Source organism: Benincasa hispida, unplaced genomic scaffold (genome assembly GCF_009727055.1).
Source record: "Benincasa hispida cultivar B227 unplaced genomic scaffold, ASM972705v1 Contig591, whole genome shotgun sequence".
NCBI lineage: Eukaryota > Viridiplantae > Streptophyta > Magnoliopsida > Cucurbitales > Cucurbitaceae > Benincasa > Benincasa hispida.
Window position 1 is genome coordinate 622,134 of NW_024064953.1, and position 6,357 is coordinate 628,490.

Consider the following 6,357-nt stretch of genomic DNA (forward strand, 5'->3'; position numbering starts at 1 on the left):
ATGGACTTGTTCATTCATTCATATTCATATTTGTATCAGTGCATTATTTAAGACTAAAATTTGCGTTATAGGGGCCCTGCAAAGGCTTACAACCCTCTCATTTGATCACCATAGGGGCGATCCCGGAAAGGTTTACCTTGTAGCACCGTTTGTACATCTTGATCCTCATGGGAGGGGCCCCGTAAAGGCTTACAACTCTCCCATTCGATCACCCTAGGGAGGATCTTGTAAAGGTCTACCTTATTATGTTACTCTTTGATCAAAATTTGAAGATAAGGCAAATATTCCATCGAGTATGGAAGATGAGGCGGATATGCCATCAAACTTTGAAGATAGGAAGAATATGCCATCAAGCTTTTGACCAGAGTCAGGCTGGTCGGAGTCGATCTCGCATATAAGACGGAGTCGAATGGATCAGAGTTGTCCTCACATATGAGGTAGAGCCAGATGGACCAAAGTTGTCCTCGCATATGTGATAGAGCTAAGCAAACCATACTTGATCTCGCATATGAGGTGGAACCACACCAACATTTTTGGAGAGGAAGTGAAGCTACACCAGTATTTTGGAGAAGGGGTGAAGTTGTACCAACATTTTGGAGAGGAAACGAAACCGCATCATGACTTTGGAGATGGAGTGAAGTCACGTCATCAGTTTGGAGATGAAGTGAAACCGTGCCATCAGTTTGGAGATGAAACGAAGCCACGCCACGATTTTAGAGATGAAACGACGCCATTCCAACATTTTGAAGAGGAAACGCAATCGCACCATGATTTTGAAGATGAAGCGAAGTCGCGTCATGATTTTGTAGACTGATTCATTGAAGATGGAGCCGAGCCATGCACACTGACTATGAACTTGAAGATGAAGCGGAGCCATGCACACCAATCTTGAACTTGAAGATGGAAGTGGAGCCTGCCAACCTTGAACTTGAAGATGGAAGTGGGGTCATGCACACCAATCTTAAACTTGAAGATGGAAATGGACCATGCACGCCAATCTTGAACTTGAAGATGGAGAAACATCGATGAGCTTATGAACATGAAGACGGAGAAGCATCGACGAGACCTTCGTGTTTGAGTTTGACAAAGCATCGACGAATCCTCTGTATTTGAGTTTGACGAAGAATCAGCGAATCCTCTATACTTGAGCTTGAAGCATCGGTGAATCCTCCGCACTTGAGTTTGACAAAGCATCAATGAATCTTCACATTGAGCTTGACTTCGCGACTTTGAACTTGAAGATGGCATTGCAAAGCCTCCAGACTTGAGCATGAAGATGAAGCATCGATGAAACCTCTGAATTTTGAAGATGGAAGAGCATCCAAGTTTGATTTCAAAGAAGAAGCGAAGTGCATTCTGAGTGTGTGCCTTTTATTTACTGTGCTAGCTACGAGGTATGAACTTCTTCAATCATTGTGTTGCCCCCAATAGGGATGAACATCTTCAATCTAGAGTGTCATTCTTTTATGGGGATGATCAACTCAATCTTGTAGTATCATACTTAGGTGGTTGTGGTACCTTTTCTGATGAACTAAACTTAAATTTCATTAAGTTGCCTTTGTACTCTTAAAGAAAGGGATCAAATCATGACGTAGTTCAAGTTTTTTTTTTTAACTGGACCGAACTTGAAGTTTCTTTCAAGCTGCTACATACCCTTTATAATGATAGGGATCAAGTCATAATATAGTTCAAAAAGAATGTTTTTTTCCATGCGCGATTGAACTTAAATTTCTCTAAATTGCCTACGTACCCTTTATAATGACAGGGATCAAGTCACAACGTAACTCGTATAAATATTTTTTTTTTTTTTTTTTTGGGGAGGGGGCCATTCACATTTTAAGCTCATGCGGGCCAGGAGCATCATGCAGTTTAGGCTCTTACGATGAGGAACTTCTTCATTTAAACTTCAGAAGCTCTTATTTCATCATGGTTTTGATCATCCTTTTCATTTGTAGGATTCATCAATATGATTAGTTTTGGCTTCACTATCAAGGAACCTTCTGTACTTATGTCAACATAAAATTTCCTCTTCATGCGTGAAGGGACATGACTATGAATCTTTTCGCCGTTGTTTTCTTCATGGAATGACGTCGCCTTCAAGATTTTCATCCTTCCTTTATGTTGATCACTTGTTGTTTTGAGACAATAAAAAACACATGTTGAGGGTCGATCTTTCTTTAATGTGGATATACTTAGTCTTTTGAAGGCTGAAGTTCGAGTAGAAGTAGTTGTTGGACATTGGTCTTCTTCTCCTACCGTGGCCATACTCAATCTTTGAATGACTAAAGATCAAGCACTTGAAGGCTTAATACGATCAAAAATAGAAGTTCTTTGCTTCATTTCTTCTAAGTCGTTGACTTCTTCGACAGTTATATGGTCGTTGTCAACTTCCACTATGTCGACAGTGTGACATGCAATAACTTCTGATACTTTCTTTGGATGATTATTGAGAAAGCTTCTTGGGAAAAATTCTGCCAAATTTGTTGGCCGTCAGAATTGAGGGAAGTCCTTGTCTTCTATCTTAGCAGTCTTAGGCTTTTGTGTCATCTTTTTGCCTTTCTTTTTAAGAGTCTTGTTTCTTCTTCTATAGCTTTGATAGGAATGCGACTCTTTTTGGGTGGAGTTTGACTGTCTTCTTTTTTGACGAGTCACAACTATCCACCCTTTGTTGTCATTTTCAACGAGCTCATCTTTCTTTTTGGAATTTGTTGTTTGAATCTCTTGCTGAAACCGAACAACTATAGGCTCGAAGGCTCCAAACTAGACCAGGCTTTGTCTTTGAGCATGGGACACAGACAGTGTTGGAACACTTGAAGTCGCCGCTACTGTAACATGATTTGTCTGAGCTACTTCATCCAAATCTAGCTCAATCTTTTTTTCACAAGCCAAATTCAAAATTCGTTCCTTCAGCACAAAGCACCTTTCAACTGGGTGACTAATGACCCGATGATATTTGCAGAAATGGAGTTTAATCCCGTTTATAGCATATGGCAGACCAATCACTTCCCGAAGGGTACTAGCCTTCGTATTATTTAAATAAAAAAATAATATATTTTTTTATTTTCGAATATTTTTGATTTTTTAGACGTTTCTTCTTATTTTTCCTTCTTGTTCCGGCCACTTGCATTCCAACAGCTGAATAAGTTGCTTCTCTAGTAGTCGCTCCAACATATCTACCACATCAGAGTTAGGGAATGGATAAACCTTCTCTTATCTTTCTTTAAAAGTTGGACGACGCTTCTCGCCCTCATTGTGCTTTATTTTAAATTTTGTTTGTATTCCTTTGGAGGAAAATTTCAGTGGGGTCACATGAACGACTATAGATTCTTTTGTGGCACTATCCACGATCTTTTTAGTGCCCTTGGCTTCATTTTTGTATTTTCTCCCTTTAGGGACTAGGAATCCTTTAGTTCTCCTGTTGGCAATGCTCAGCTCCATATCATGAGTGCGTGTTGTCAGCTCCTCAAATGTACAAGCTTTTATCTCTTGTAGGATATAGAGAAGCTCCCAGTGCATGCCTTGAGTGCACATCTCCACTGCAGATACTGAGTTTATTTTTGCAATCTAGACTTAAAGCTCTCCATCGGTTGATGTAATCGATGATCGTCTCTCCCTTCCACTGTTTGGTGTTCGTCAGCTCCATCATGCTAACAGTACGCCTTGTACTGTAGAAGTGGTTCAGGAACTCTCTTTCTAGCTGTTCCCAATTGTCAATCACTTCTGGCTCCAAATCAGTATACAATTGAAAGCATTTCCTTTCAAGGTACGGACGAATTGCTTGACTAGCTGGTCTCCTTTGGTTCCTGCATTTTTGCAGGTTTCAATAAAGTGTGTAACATGTTGTTTTGGATTGCCCTTTCCATCGAACTGTTGGAACTTTGGAGGTTGATGCCCATATGACATTCTCAAGTTGTCGATTCTCTTGGTGTATGGCTTGGAATACATAAAGGAAGTTCGCAATAGTCCTCCGTACTGAGCTCTTATGGAGTTCGTGATCATATTTTGGAGCTGTTGAACTGACAGAGAGGCAACAAAGGTGGATTGTGGTGGCTGACTTTCCTGCAATGAGATTGACTTGATTTAGCAGTATCTCGAGCCTGTATCTGATATCTTAAAGTAGCGATTTCATGATCTCACTCTTCTACATCCTTTAATAGGAGATTTATCTTTATCTCCATCTCTATCATGGTCGATTCAATCATTACGTCAGTCATTATGATAGACACTACATCAAAATGTGATTCTTTCTCTGATAGATCAGTAGCAGAAGCATAGTGTACGAACAAGGGATTTTCTCTGATGAAGATCCTGCCTTTAGAAGATTCCATCAGGTGGTCCCAGATTTCTTTTGTGATGACAGATCTTATGCAAGTGTTGCTTGCGACGATCACTTTGGATGCAATTTCTTTGATGCCACTTGTAGATTTGTTGACTCGGATTATGAGAGAGAGATAAGAGATAGAGAGGTTCCACTGGGTGTGCCAATTTGTTCACACGAGATTTCAAGAGAAATTTATTTCATGTTACTTGAACTTTGTATTTGTATTAATTTTGTGGAAAGTGAGTACAATCTCTAATACATAGTATTTTGATGCTTTCAAAATAAATTATAATCTTTGAGTTGGTTGATCTTCTTGAGTGATTGGCCTTTGGGCTTGTTGATCTTCTTGGGTGATCGGCCTTTGGGCTTGTTGATTTTCTTGGTGTTGGGATTGGTGTCCTAATTCTCCCGGAGTCTCGTTGTTTGTGTATCAAAGAATAAAATAAATGTTATTTAATTCTGGCATTTACTCATATCCAATAAACAAAGCTCTTTGGTTATCTTATGTGAACTTAAGCATGTATATGTGATATACAAGTGGATCATGCCTTAAGTGATAACCTAAATAGATCTGTAGTATAAGGATTAAGGTGGGATACCTATTCCTGGTGACACTACGGTTACGACCCGCTTTGTAGAGGTTTGCAAGTGTTGTAAACTACTACAGATGGTAGATCCTGACTATTCATGTAGAGACGTGAAGCGAGGGTGTCCTATACAAAGAGTTTATATAAGACCTGAACCAACAGATTACTAGACTCGGTATATAACGCTGTTGATACTAGAGACTTGTATCTCACCTAAACGACCATAGGTGACACGACTTCAATCCTGAGTATTTTGGAAACTCCTGCCTTTGAGGGTAGTCCTTTGATTAGTATGGGTGAGACTGGCCAGATTGCCAACTTAACATGCCTACCTTTTTAGGGACTTATCTGATCTGGGAGCTGGGAACTCAATCCATAATATGGAATTCACTCCTTTCCCAAAGCAAGGATAAGTAGAGAGATTACTCCCTTAAGGGCTGATTCTGGGGATTGAACATAGTGGCCACAACTTCTTTTTGGAAGAGAAGAGTCAGTCATAGTAGAACTATGATTTATGTTCATTAGAGGGATCAGTGGTACTTAAGGAGACAAATGTAACTACAGGGGCATAACGGTTATTGGCCAAACTGTACTTACGAGCGATCTGTGAAGGGTTATCACATTGCTGATTGGTAAGATGGACACATAATATATCTGTAGTAAGAAGAGTTAAACAATCAGTCTTTACTGAAGTGCCTGGCAGTTAATGGATGGTAGATCTCGTGAATAAAGAGTTTAGTCAGTTATTCACGTACCGTTGAAGCTTCGGAGCTATAGGTCCAGGAGGTTCCCTTGGTAGCTTGGATTCTATTGAGGATTAGTTCTTAGTGTTGATTTGAAATGTTCAAATTGACAAGAGGTATTTTGATTATATATGATATAATCGGTATGATATATGAGATACATCTGGTGGAAGATTGAAGTAGATGAGATTTACATTAAGTACCATGGAGTAGAAAAAGAACTATGGTTTATACGTTTCATGAGATGAAATATTAAAACTATAGGTTATAAATATAGTATGATAAATTGGTTATCATTTATGTTTATAATAATATTAATTATTAGATAATTAATACTTTTTCTTTTAAATAACAAAAGTAGTGGGTGGTTATTGGATCATGATAACCGTGAGTTTAAAAGGAAAGTGGTTTCCTATTTTGAAATGAAGTTTTACAAACATTTGAAAAGGATTTTAAGTTTTTTCTTCACGAAAAGAAACTCACGTAAGTCATCAAGTAGATACGGATTTATTAAACGACGGCTGGGCGAGCTAAACGATCGCTGGCCCAAGGTAAACGATCATGTAGAGTCTGTACGCGATAGACCGAGCTAAACTATAGACTAAACGATCGCATAGCTTTTGCTAGACGATCGTATAGTTTTATCTAAACGATTGGGCATCGATCTATACGATAGGTCTCCGCCATCTCCCACTTGCCCAGTCGT